Below are 12,581 nucleotides of genomic sequence, written 5' to 3'. Positions count from 1 at the left end.
TAGAGGGAGGGAGTGCGAGAGATAGAGGGAGGGAAGGCGATAGAGAGAGGGAAGGCGATAGATAGAGAGAGGGAGTGCGAGAGATAGAGGGAGGGAGTGCGAGAGATAGAGGGAGGGAAGGCGATAGAGAGAGGGAAGGCGATAGAGAGAGGGAAGGCGATAGATAGAGGGAGTGCGAGAGATAGAGGGAGGGAGTGCGAGAGATAGAGGGAGGGAGTGCGAGAGATAGAGGGAGGGAGTGCGAGAGATAGAGGGAGGGAGTGCGAGAGATAGAGGGAGGGAGTGCGAGAGATAGAGGGAGAGAGTGCGAGAGATAGAGGGAGGGAAGGCGATAGATAGAGGGAGGGCGATAGATAGAGGGAGGGAAGGCGATAGATAGAGGGAGGGAGTGCGATAGATAGAGGGAGTGCGATAGATAGAGGGAGTGCGATAGATAGAGGGAGGGAGGGAGGGCGATAGATAGAGAGAGGGAGGGCGATAGATAGAGAGAGGGAGGGCGATAGATAGAGAGAGGGAGGGCGATAGATAGAGAGAGGGAGGGCGATAGATAGAGAGAGGGAGGGCGATAGATAGAGAGAGGGAAGGCGATAGATAGAGAGAGGGAGTGCGATAGATAGAGGGAGGGAGGGAGGGCGATAGATAGAGAGAGGGAGTGCGAGAGATTGAGGGAGGGAGTGCGAGAGATAGAGGGAGGGAAGGCGAGAGATAGAGGGAGGGAAGGCGATAGATAGAGGGAGGGAGTGCGAGAGATAGAGGGAGGGAGTGCGAGAGATAGAGGGAGGGAGTGCGAGAGATGGAGGGAGTGCGATAGATAGAGGGAGGGAAGGCGATAGATAGAGGGAGGGAGGGCGATAGATAGACGGAGTGCGATAGATAGAGGGAGGGCGATAGATAGAGAGAGGGAGGGCGATAGATAGAGAGAGGGAGGGCGATAGATAGAGAGAGGGAGGGCGATAGATAGAGGGAGGGCGATAGAAAGAGGGAGGGCGATAGAAAGAGGGAGGGCGATAGATAGAGGGAGGGCGATAGATAGAGGGAGGGAGTGCGAGAGATAGATTGAGGGAGTGCGAGAGATAGAGGGAGGGAGTGCGAGAGATAGATTGGAGGGCAATAACAGACAGATGTCCCTTTCAATGGCTAGCCTCCATTTATGGAGCTAGCCAATGGAAGAGCAGGCGGGACAAAGCACCCATACTGCTAAACAAAAGTTTTCGCCTGCGCGAACACTGCTATGCAGCGGATCGCCAGGCGAAACCTAAAAAACAGAAGCTGTCTATCTAGAAACATACCTTCTTTGACCGCATTGCCATTTGATCCAGGTTTTCTCAATTTAGGTTTTTTGCCGACAAACGCCCCTCCAATGGGTTTATTAAGCGATTGCATCATCTTTCTTTTCATCCACCTTCCAGCAGGCCCACCAAATACCAGACTTTTCTGGTAGTCGACAACAATTCCAGGTCTCTGAATACCGCCATAATCCTGCAAATTGATAACATAAAATTAGCAGAGAGTATGCAGATAAGGCAAGTTACATGGTGTCCAAAAATGTGTTAACAGTTTTATAATAATGGCAGGCATAATCCAAGAACCAATGTTGGGTGGTCAAGGAATTCGTAGGCTAAGCAGCAGTTGTTGCCATTCTGGTAGGTGTAGATACTTCTTGGGTACAATTATGAAAACTGCAGCAAGGACACTGCTGTACAGGTTTTCATTTGCATTAGTGAGTTGAGAAATAAAGAAGATAAAATGCTTATAAACATGTGTGTGGTTGGGTCTGGTTGTGCGTGTGGTTTGGTTGTGTGTGGTGTGGTTGTGTGTGAGAGAACAGGGAGTTAGAGAAGGAGGCGGGGTGAAAGAACAGCAGATCAGCACAGTAAAAGAACAGGGAGTTAAAGAAGGAGGTGGGGTGGAAGAGAGCAGCAGATCAGCACGTGAGAAGAGAAGAGAACAGGGCGATAAATAGAGGGAGGGCGATAGATAGAGTGAGGGCGATAGATAAGATAGGGAAGGAGGGCGATAGAGTAAGGGAGGACTTTATTTTTCTGACACCGAATCCGACATTGAATTTCCTGCCACCCCTGGGGACGGGAGCGATTAAGGTACACATGAAAACACCCAGCGAGCGGACCGTTCTGTTCCGTCATCCAGACCTGCAGGCGCAAGGCGCAGACTACCTGTCGTTCCAACCCATGACGGGGCGAGACCGGTGGACATTAGCAGGACCGGCAGACTGTTAGGACCGCCAGCTAAACTTAAGGACTACATTTGTGGATAGTGGAACCTTATGTTCTCTATCTGTTTCTACTGTTCCCATCACCCCCAAAGGAGGGGGATGTGTTGTGTTTATAATACTTGTGTCCCTCCTAGGACACCTTACTAGACGTGCTTCCCAGTGTCCCTGCGAGGACACCGTTTAGCAATGAGGTCACCAGCTGATAACTGTCACATATGACAGTTACCAGCTGATCGCCGAGCTGACTGCCGCTTCGCTCCATGTTAGGAGCAAACGTGTTGGTCGGAATAAAGAAGTTAAGAACACTCAATAGTTTTGTATTCTTAACACACTTTGCCAGGGCCGGTTCTGGTTCCCAGTCCGGCCCTGCAAGAGCATCGCCAATACCTGCTTAAAATATGCACTAGATGCAGTGGAAACATCAGACCGACATTATGATAGGAATCACTGAGAGAGCTATGCCTCGTTAAGAATTTCAGGTTTTAAGTTCTTAGGCGCTAGGTGGTACACTGGTGAATGGCCGCCATTAAGTTAGGCTCTCACCGTCCGGAGATCTAAATCCAGCATTTATCCTTTCAAATCGGAGTATGCTTGCTTTGTCATGGGCAGGAGAGCATCAGAGCAGTACCACCGTTGAGGAGTATGTATCCTCCTGGGCGCGAGAATGTCTGGGCAATAGTACTATCGAAGAGTATGCAGCCTGCTAGTGGGAGAACATCTGGTACTACTGCTATTGACGAGTGTGCAATTTAATGGGCAGGGGCATGTTCTCGCAGTACCACCATTGAAGAGTATACATCTGTTAAGGTGGGACAGCATCTGAGCAGTATAAATCCTCATGGACACGAGAGCAGTAACAGGGTACCACGGGTGGTTATGCGTGTGTCCCTCCCCAATCCCACTTGCATCGCTACTATTTTCTTGAATGTCTCCGCAATTCCTAGGTATTATAAGTTGAGAGCAGTAGAGGTGGGATCAAATGCCTCCTTTAAAAAACAGAGCAAATGCTCATTAACCACATCAGATGAGACTTGCCTTTTTAATACGCAAATCTTTACCCATGTGGACAGCAGACTCCTTAATCCAAGTATATGCAGGGACAGATGGACAGTGACCTGGGCATGACCTGGGCAGCCCTCTGGGCCTGGTAGATGGACCAAGGGCTGAGTGGAGCATTATCGGGGAGTGTTTATATCAGGGAGGGATGTAAGAAATGGCGACAGGCTCAGTGGTTCTCGCAAGGTACTAAAATGGACGGCCTTGCAACCGACCGAGCAAAGAGACTTATGATTGACTGAGGAGCAGAGTGTGGACCCTAATACCCTGGTCTTCATTGCTTGAATTTGCTCGCGAGAAAGAGTGGCCGAATCGTGTCACTCATAATTACACTGAAATTTAAAAAAATTCACACATAAGCATTCTGAAACTTGGCATCTATCTGATGTAAATATTATTTCTCTCTGGTCTCACAGTCGTCCCTGGCATCCCAAATTCGAAGGCGAATTGCGACGCGATATCACAGAGAAGAAGGTGGTGGCCTCTGTCTGATGTCGTCGTAGGTATTGTGTTTCACCACTGCGGCGCACGCACGGTCTCCGCGACCTCAGTCCACTCCCTGGAGGGCGCGTGACCGCGCTGTGATGAGTCAGAGAGCAGGTGCCTTTCTCTTGAGCTTCAATTGCAACACCGTTCACCGCTCAGATTCCATATCATTTACCGCCCGCCTTGTAGCAGTAGCTCTTCGTTTATAGAAGATCTCAAAGACTTCATCAGCTACCAATAATCTCAAAGTGACAATCAGACCATCGTGGGTGACTTCAATCTCCACTGGGGCGCACCACAAGACTCCTCTGCGAACTCACTGGCCACCTTCCTCTCGGCAAATGATCTTATCCAACACTGCACTGAACCAACCCACTCTAAGGGCGCAATCCTGGACCTTGTTATTTCTAAAGCAGGCATGCTTTCTACTACTACCCCTATTCATGTAGATTGGTCTGACCACCACCTCATCCCATTCTCTCTTCAACTTTCACACTCTATAACTCTTGGCCAACCCAAGAGGGCCATCTCCTGGTTCTGTGATGCCAAAAACATTGATGTCGGTCCCCTCTGTGAATCAGCTTTGCTTTCACTTCCAAGGCTAGACCCGAACATAGCTGTTGACGATCTCACCTCCCAATGCCTCACAGTTCTTGAAGCTGAAATTAATAACGTCGCTCCACTCAAAAGCAAAAGGATAAGGCCCACTCCCTCAGCACCTTGGTTCAACAAATCCCTTTATGAGGAAAGGAAGCAGCTAAGATTCCTGGAGAAGCAATGGAGGCAATTGCCTTCCACTGACAATTTAGCCTTGCTTCGCACAGCAAGATCCAAATACCACAAGCACATCTTCCTTGAGAAAGCGACGCACTTCAAAACCCTCCTTGATTCCGCCAAAAATAGACCCAAAAAACTATTCGATCTCATCAAGACTCCGAGCTGCTCTCCCCCAACCTCCAAGGTGGAGGATTCTACAAAGAGAGCAGCGGATTTCGCTACTTTCTTCGATGGAAAGGTGAAATCACTTGTGGATCAGGTTGCTCATCCTACACCTCCAGAGGAGCGCAAATCCTTAGCCATTTGGCAGAGCTTTGACCCCATATCTGAAGATGCCCTTCTCAAATGCATACGCGAAACAAAGCCCTCCAACCACTCGCTTGACCCTATCCCCAGTGCCATTGCCTTTGACTTCTATGCCCATTCCCTCCCCTGTTGGACCACTCTGATCAACCTCTCCCTCTGGCAAGGCTCCCTTCCTGTCCCCTTCAAAACTGGGCAGGTCACCCCTCTGCTGAAAAAGCCCACTGCTGATGCGAATGACCTTTACTACCTCATGTATTGGTTGCATCATTCTTAAAATGCGTAATCAAATGAAGAAAAGCTATTTGTATATGAATTGTGTAAAGTAAACTGGTCGTAACTGTCTTAATAGCCTTTTTTAACCTAAATTTGTATAATTGAACATCTTATAATTAATATTAACTATGTACTGTATATGTGTTTTTAACTGTACACTTTTATGTTTTTTTCATGCAAAAATCGAATAAAGCTTAATTGAGTTGAATACACTTTGTACAAAAGATTACCAACTGTGGGGCAGATATGGAGATTTGCTAAATGATAGAAAGATTCACATTTGTAAGATGCAGATGATTTGCCAGCTTGTTATTTGAAACAATACCTGGATTTGGTGTTTTGCCCTACAGGCATTTTCATTTTTTAGCAAGAGTTATTGGCCCCAATTCATAAACTGCATTTTGTTAAAAGTAAAGTAGTACTACTTACTACAATGCAATTCTCAAACCTGCGAGTAGAGATCTTCACCTCTTCCGGCTTTTTCTGTGGAGAGATCTCCACACATGTAAGATTACTACTTGGTAGTAAATGTGGGAGGGATGGGGTGGGTGGGAAGATGGGGATTAACTACCGCAAAAATGTAAATAAGGGGTTTGGGGGCAGGCTACTTCAAACAGTCACCCACATAAGAGTAAACCCACTGCTGTTCAGAAACGACACATCTAAAGTTACTACTAAATAGTATTAAATGTACTCTGACACAGCCTTGTAGCAAGTCAAATACCACACATGCCATTCACAGGTATTGTTTCACACTCCTTTAGAAAATAACAGGCTGGGACTTAAAATAACACCCAATAGAAATAATGTTAACTAGATAAAATTTATTTGATTTTTAAAATGTATGTATATTTTGTTTAACGTTAAACAACTCTAGCCTAAATCTGTGGCCATCAAGAGAGCCAGATATGCATTAAAGGTTGCAAACCCTGGTGGGAGGATTACAGGTGGATATGTTGCTGTAAGTCCATTAGTAATGCCAAGTGTACTATATAATTCACCACACATTATGTCAAAGACTATCTGATATCTGCAAAATAAAAAACAAATGTTGTGGAATATTCCACTTTAAAGGCTTATATACAGATCTGACAAAGGGAAATGCTGAATGGAGCAATTAGCTTTGTGAAGGAAGTCTGGGAATCACTGCCCATGTGTGTGTAGAATAGTTTCCTCTCTTAGTGTGCAGAGTTGTAGTTGTGAGAGTAGATATTGTCACTGTAGGCCGAACACAAGTGGCACTATGGAGAATTCAACAATAGGTAATACAGACAAAAAGGTGGCGTTGTCTGTCAGACGTAAATAATCACAAGGTTAGTGAATATCAGGAGGCAGCAGGTGGCACTGCCGGAAGTGAAAGTGTGCATACATACGCACTTAAGGCCACCAGAGAAGATAACAGGTGGTTGCTAGAGGCGTGCCTTATACAGGTTCCTTTAACTTAAGGATTACTAATTGAATGTCAAATTGCAAAATATGGTATAGCTAACCGTAACTATTAATTGATGTCCATACTCTGACGTGTAATTGGGAATGTTTCAAAGCATGATAGATTGGCCCCAGACATAAACTACTCGTCTCTTCTGTACCACCTAGGGACGCATTTTAATGCTCTGGTCCAAATCTAATATTTACAAACCCAGGGATCCCATGAAGGCACAAGACAGTAGTTTGTTAGTTGAAATCTGTAATTTTAATGAGGCACAACAGGTTTACAAAGCATACCGCCATCAGCCGGGGAACCCAGTGACTACAAAACCTGTATCTGCCAATCCCAAAATAGTGATCTGCGCTGATGCAGCGGAGTTCTCTGATGTGTGAGCCTCACATAACACAATTCACCACAAAATGTGGCAAGCGCAAATGGGGTGGAGGTATATCCAGCAGAAAAAAAGTTGTTTTTGCACAGTGCGTTGTTCGCATGACTTTTAAGGGCTGACCACAGTATCTTCCCCAGTTCATTGGCCTCACCTGTTTTGTAAAGTCCGCGCTATATAAAAATGCATAAATAAATTTAGGACATCTAAGTAACTAGCTCCGCACCCCCGCACCACCCTAGTGACGCCACTGTGGCGTCTTCCCACGGAGCGCGACCTGCGAGCCTGTCGGATCTGCCACCCACGAGAGGCACCCCCGCACCACCCTAGTGACGCCACTGTGGCGTCTTCCCACGGAGCGCGACCTGCGAGCCTGTTGGATCTGCCACCCACGAGAGGCCGCGGCACTGCCTAGGGAAACGGGCCGCATAAGTACAAGGCCTGGAGGGGAGACCATCCTTACCTAGGCTGCCGCATTCACGGAGGAGCGTCCACCTCCTGGCAACGTAGAAAATGAATGTGCGCATGCGCATGTGCGCACAAACCTTAATGTGCGCATGCGCATGTGCGCACAAACCGGGGGTGCAGTCCCTGATGGGCGGGGTATTGAAACGTCATGAAACGTCATAAAATTAATGTGCGCATGCGCACCATTGGTGCGCATGCGCACAATGACAAGGGGGGCGCTCAGTCATGGGAGCAGCGGATTATAGAACACCGGCACCAGCGCAATGATCACAGGGCTAAAAGGGTTTTAAGTTGCCAAAAGACAAATCCCAGTCAGGTGTTTAAACAGCCTGCAAATTGCTTCTCTTGACACTAAATATGGTTAATAAATAAAGAACTATGTATTCATTTATGATATGACTTTTCTGTCTTTGTTCCCTTTTATTATCAGTCATATCATTCAGGCAGCCCTAAAACACAATTTAAAGTGCTTTCTATGTATATTTGCTGTTCAGAGTATGCACAGATAAGGGCTGAAAATAGAGCTTTAGGTGACTGCTTATTTTTGTACCACCTGGGACATCAAAATAATGATCTGGCAACCCTAATCATAAAACTGGAAGTTTGTTGCAAGATCAGTCCAATATTTATTTCCTCCACCCTCGATCCCTGGTTAATGCCATAATTGCAATAGCAATAGTTTAAGATATTTGAAACCCTGCCATGCGGTCAATAGCATGCTGAGTTACTGCAAGTGTCTGGGAATGCACCCTGCATTCAGACAACTTGCTCCTCATTCTCGCCCTTCACATTCATGCTCACCCTGCACTCACAGCGATCACAATTCCCTCACACTGACCCCCATGCACTCGCACCATTCACCCTGCACTCAGTGATCACTCTGCTCTCACAATGCACTTGCACGGTTTTCCCTGTACCTCAACCTCAGCCACACAAGCACACTACCAACCCTGACCTGATGTGACACTTCACTCACCTGTCCCCCTTACTGTTCAAACTGCAATCTCACTTAAAAAAGCCCATCACTAACCATGCATTCATTAGTCCCACTCTGCACTAACATGCCCACCCAAATTCATATGGTCACCTCACTCACCCTGCAGTCACTCCACTTACCCTACTCTCACACTGTCGCATACCTCACTGTGCACTCACATGAGCACTCCTGCCACCCTCACAGCACAGAGGGTTAATGTGCCTGATACAAAGAAAGTGTACCATGCAGATCAAAGAACTGAGGGGCATATGTTCAAGGAAGTTGCAGAGTGAGGCGTTAGCAGTCATGGGTTAAGGCCTCTCTCCTCCACTTCAGAAACAGAAGGCTGGACAATATATACATCAACAACATACGATAGGAAGTGGGCCCCAGGGCATATTTATAGACCTGCACAACGACACAGCCCCCAATCAGAAAAATAAATCAACAAAAGGTGCCTGTGGGTCTGAGATAATCCTGTCTAAGGCATGAAATCAACAAGTATTAAACTATAAGGGAGGAAGAAAAACTATCCTATGTGAGTATGGCACAATAAGATGTCTCTAGGGCATGAAGTGTACCCATCAATTACCGTCCGATACCGCCCTTGTCATCATCTGGGTCTCCTCACACCAATGAGAATATGATTGTAGCCACTATGTGTAGAAGTGGGTACCAATAGACCAGTGATATTGGATGAGTGTGGGGGTATCTGAACAAATATGGAAAGGTAACTGATTTGCAGTGCGTGAGGACGTAGTGAGAAAGAGGTGATATATATTAGATGATGTGAATAAAATTGGAGAGTGACGTAAATAATTAATTTACTCTCTTAATTTCTATGCAGGTAAGTACTTAATTAATAATAACTCAATCAGAATGAAGGAAAACAGAGTCCGTGGTGTAAGAGTTTCTAAGGGTTTTATTCCTCATAAAGGAATCAGGATATCATGTTCTGACCACCACACAGGGTGTCAGAAGGGATAGATGAGCGCGCTCTCGTTTATTGACAATACATAGCTTATATACTTGATTTACATCATAATGTTCAATGTAAGAGGCGTAACAGCTGAGAGAAGACAAGATAACAGTATACACGTGGTGCTAGTACATCATCAAGAGGCGTAAACTAGGCGTGAACTAGGGGTGTGTGCTAGAAACGTCACTGATAGGTGACGCAAGTGGGTGGCACCAAGGGGTGGTGCTAACAGAATGTTGCAATGTCAGCAGAAATCGGAAGCTTGGATGTGCGCGCAGCTGCATGACGTGTGATAGACGGGGTGCAGGGGACTTGACATTTACACTGACGGAAAGAGACAGAAGTCTGGCATGTCAGATCAACTTGTGCTTCTATCATATCTGATATCTGATGTTTAGGAACTAAGCTATCTGGGCAGAAAGGTCTCTAGAGCAGAAGCTATTCTGTACTTGCTGTGAGTGCGTGTATAAGCGCCTGAGTGTCTGTATGAGAAGCGTGGGGCATGGGGCCTTCCAGGGAAGCATGGCAACAGAGGCTATGAATTACTTGCATAAAGACAGGTCGGCCCTTTAGCCCTGTAGCTGAAGAAGGATGTTTACTGAAACTAGCAGGCTGGAATGCATCTTCGGGGAGGAAAACAGATAACTCGAAGGTTATAGTCAATCTTGGCAGGCAGCAGGCTGAGCTGAGCACGGAGGGCCGCGCTAGAAGTAAGTCAGAGTTCACGGGTACGGGGGCTGCTTGGGCAGGGGCCCTCGCAGTCAGAAGCCAGAAAAGAGGCTCGGTGGCAGAGATTCAGGGCCTACTCTCAGCCAGGCGGAAAAACGTAGGAGTACACTTCAAAAAGACGTTGGCATAGCATACTTAGGAACGGACCATCAAACCCATTCATGGTGGGTCTGGAAGAGGACAAGTTAACGTTGGACGCAAATGTATTTGCGTCTTCATAGCTGGTACAGGAGGGAAGTTACATGCACTTTAACTCGTACATGGAGTCGGTGGGGTACGCGCTAGGGAACACAACATGGCCATAAAATTTATATTACCTCATTCCCTCCTTGTTCCCTACGGACCCTTCATGATATATCGATCCTCATAAATCGATCGGTTTGTTCTTGTAACATTATATGTTCATCTTTCTTTCTCTGACTGTTTGAAAGACAACTGGAATGCTCAATGCAGGATGTGGCACACAGTCCACATATCGCTGGCCCACACTGCAGGCACAGGCAACAACTGAATACTATAACAAGGCCAATGCCTAGGAAGGATAAGATCTTCCATCCCCAAGCTGTTAACGTAGTCCAGAACCAACCGGACCAAGTCCAGGTGCCTGGATTCTGATGTATCTGATTTGCAATTTTATGTAGGCGGGTAATAGCTTGATAGACAGATGGTGCATTTTGTGGAATGAAAACACAGCAACTTGACCCGATGACCTTACAGGCTCCACCTCTATCCGCCAAGATAACGTCAATTACAAGACGATTTTGAAGGACAACAGTCCGTATAGCAGACTGCTCCTCTGTTAAGTTACCTAGAGCGGAGGCAGTTTCATTCACTACTGCTTCAAGTGTTCTCGTTAATCTGCGTATTAATTTACTGTTTTGGACAGGTCCTAGGAAGAAAAAGAATCCTTTATTAAAATCAGTGTACTGTTCCCATGCCGTTTCTGTGTAGTCGACAAGGGGAATATCTCTTTTGGGTCTATTCGGTGTTAGATTCGTATTTCTATGGTAATCAGGGGGGGCTAGAAAAACAGGTGGCAGAAGGAATGCAATGTAACAGGTACCATCCCAATCTGGAGGCAAACGTATGTATGCGGTATGACCACAAACAAAGTAGGAATGACTGGTAGCTTTAAAGGACGATTTACCATGGTCACTGAACTCGACCACAGTAGTGCATTTACTATGACCTACGTGTACTGAACCTTTCTTGCTAACACATAATTCACCTGTGACTGGTAATACTAACATATGGGGCAAAACTGGAGCAGTTTCAGATTCAACAGTAAGGATCATAAGGCTAATTGTGTAATTACCTAATCCATATACTTCATTTTCTAGATCAGTTCCTATTCGAGTGGGAAGCCCCTCTTTATCAGGGTAACAGACGTTGAGCAGGACTAAGTTCAAGTTTCCCCAAACCCAGCCCCCATCGAAAACAGCAATATCAGGATCTAAGGAATTGATTATTTTAAACCATGCTCCACAGGAGCCATTGTGAGTGAATGGGTACGGAAAGAGAGGCAGAGCTCCCTTATAATTCTGGTAGGGAGGGAGTCGACCACATATCCAGCAGTCGGTAGCATTATTTGTCTGATGAGAATGGTGTAACATACTAATGAATGTATTGTTGCGCAGCGCAAGTCTGTAAGAGAGTTCATGTGCAGGAAGTTCACTAAAAGTGTGTTCGGCAGAAACATTGTAAGCAGATTGTTCACGCCTGAAAATAGGCCAGTACATGGGTAACAGAATGCTGGCAATAATGAGTAGTATACTGAGAATAAACAGGATTATTAGTGTCACTATGCAGTGACTACGAAGTGATTTGCAATATGTTCTTTTCTTTTCCTCTCTCTCTCTAACTCGATCTAGGGGATACATGTCAGAAACTATTTAACCGATTCACCTAGGGGAGGACTTAAACAATTAAACTGTCTGACTTGCTAGATCGAAGCTTCATACGGTAGAGTTCTTGAGGAGTCTTTTCTCTTTTAGGCACAGTAACGTCTTGTGCTTCAACACAGTCTTTGGTGGGGGTGGACGAGTCAGAGTCCTGTTTCAGTCCGTTTTTTAGTTCATTGCATAGTTTGATGTGACTCGTGTGGACCCACCCCTTTCTCCCCTCGATTTTCACAGCGGTCCTGGTGGTAAGCAGAACGGTCTTTGGAGACTTCCAGCGGGGCTCCAGCGGACTTTTCCGGTCGAAATTCCGGACGAGTACCAGGTCCCCTGGACGGACCTCATGCGCCTTTACATCGGTGTTGTCAGGGAAGGCTGCGGCAACCTGTGAACGACATGATTGGAGTGCAGACATCAAGGAGGCAAGGTAATCTGTCAACATGTTACAATCAACATCAGTGATCTTTTTCGGAACGGGCGTCCCCCACATATTCGGTGGTCTGCCAAAGACCACTTCGTACGGGGATAGCCCTGATCTTGAGTGGGCGACCATTCTCATGTAGAATAGTGCCACGGGCAGGGC

Source organism: Lissotriton vulgaris, chromosome 10 (genome assembly GCF_964263255.1).
Source record: "Lissotriton vulgaris chromosome 10, aLisVul1.2, whole genome shotgun sequence".
Lineage (NCBI taxonomy): Eukaryota > Metazoa > Chordata > Amphibia > Caudata > Salamandridae > Lissotriton > Lissotriton vulgaris.
Note: the sequence above shows the minus strand (reverse complement) of the source record.